Source organism: Megalopta genalis, unplaced genomic scaffold (assembly GCF_051020955.1).
Source record: "Megalopta genalis isolate 19385.01 unplaced genomic scaffold, iyMegGena1_principal scaffold0333, whole genome shotgun sequence".
NCBI lineage: Eukaryota > Metazoa > Arthropoda > Insecta > Hymenoptera > Halictidae > Megalopta > Megalopta genalis.
Window position 1 is genome coordinate 127,674 of NW_027476402.1, and position 2,093 is coordinate 129,766.

The following is a 2,093-nucleotide window of genomic DNA, read 5'->3' on the forward strand; positions in this document are numbered from 1 at the left end:
ATGCAGACGAATCAAACGAGTTAGCTTCAAAATCTATGCGGTACACATGATTTAGCTTCAAATCAATGCGAAGTAGGAGGCTTAGCTTCAAATCCATGCGAAACAAATGATTTAGGTTCAGATACTTGCAATATAAGTGATATAGCTTCAAATGCAGGAGAAACAACCGAGTCAGCTCCATATCCATGCGAAACATGTGATTTAGCTTCAAATTAATGGCATGTAGAAGGTTTAGCTTCAGATCCATGCGAAACAAAAGATTGAGCTACGAACACATGGGATATAGGTGATATAGATTCAACTGCATGCGAAACAAACGAGTTAGCTTCAAATCCATGCGAAACACAGAATTTAAATGCAAATCAATGCGATGTAGAAGGTTTAGCTGCACATCCACGCGAAAAATATGATTTAGCATCAGATACTTGCGATATAAGTGATACAGCTTCAAATGCAGGGGACACAAACGAGTTATCTTCAAATACATGCAAAACTCATGATTAAGCTTCAAATCAATGCTATGTGGAAGGTTTAGTTTCAAATCCATGCGACACAAATTATTTAGCTTCAAATCAATGCGAAGTAGAAGGCATCGCTTCAAATCCATGCGAAACAAATGATTTAGCTGCAAATCAATGCGACGTACAAGATTTAGCTTCAAATCCATGCGAAACAAATGATTTAGCATCAGATACTTACGAAATAAGTGATACAGCTGCAAATGCAAGAGAAACAAACGAGGTAGCTTCAAATCCATGAGAAACACATGACTTGACTCTAAATCAATGCGATGTAGAAGGTTTACCTTAAAATCCATGCGAAACAAATGATTTAGCATCAGTGTTAATCACGCACCGACACTGCGACCGTTGTTCGGTCTACGGGGGTTGTAAATTCCCGATTCTAATTTGACAATGTGGTTCGCGATGCTCTGTGCCCACTTAAAGTAACAGAGCTGGTAATGAAGGGTATTGACTGTTGCACTTTTTAACAGAAATAACGATTTTAATTTAGAAGACTAGATATAGTACATGGAGTGTTTTCGGTCTGTGTAGAGTCGAATGATTGTTGAAGACTATGTTTTTCTGCGTTTTACTGTACGCGCCCCGACTGGTCGCATTATTTTATATCGGTCACCCCCGTTTGAGATCCCTGAAGGAACCTCCACCTCCACGCCGGGACGCACTGATTGGTTTTTCTCGAAGATTGCGATTTTCCAATCAGTGTCCTCTAAGCTTTTCGTCACCATCCTCTCGTATCGTCCTACACGAGCCTTGTCTAGGAGAGGGGGGTGTTGCGTAGTTGCGTGGTCGGGAGGTCCCCTGGGGCCTGAGATATCGTCCCCGAGACGGTTGGGACTAAACTTTCTCAAGACCCGTTAAATTCTCAAATTTACGACGGGGTTGTTTTTTCGGGCCTTTCGTGCCTACGACGCGTCGCGGTCATTAAAGAGACGGAAGACCCTGCACCGATGTTCTGCAGATGGAAAAAAGGTTTCCGTCTCTTTATGATCCTCGCTGGTCCACGCCATAAACTTTCGCGAAAGCGGCCTACGGGAGGTCCTACAGAACGGAACATCCTCCCCGCCTTGATAGGGAACCGATCAAAGTGAAATGAGGAAAGTCTAATCGATGTGTGGTGACCAATGTGGATGACTAATGTATGATGTGTAACGTGTATGAATGTAATGTTTCGCGTAGGCGTACGTGTATCTGAGAGCCTTATATCTATGAATTACTAAATGTAACATTCCCGGGCTGGTCATCTTCTGTTGAAGGTCTGCTGCGTCCTTGGTTGTCGTCATCTGGTTGGATTGGCAATGGGACGAGTTTTTTTATGCTCCGATCGAACACATTCGTAGCAGTCTTTACTGTAACTGTGCGAATTATGCCGTCGGAGCCTGGATGGACCTTGATGACTCGCCCCAACGGCCATTGCGTGGACGGCACGTGATCTTCCCTGAGGAGAACTATAGAGTTCTCAGTTATCTGGTGATCTCCCTTGAACCATTTACTACGACTGGTCAGCTCGTTCAAATATTCTCGATGCCAACGCTTCCAAAAATGCTGTTTTAGCTGTTGAATGCGTTGCCA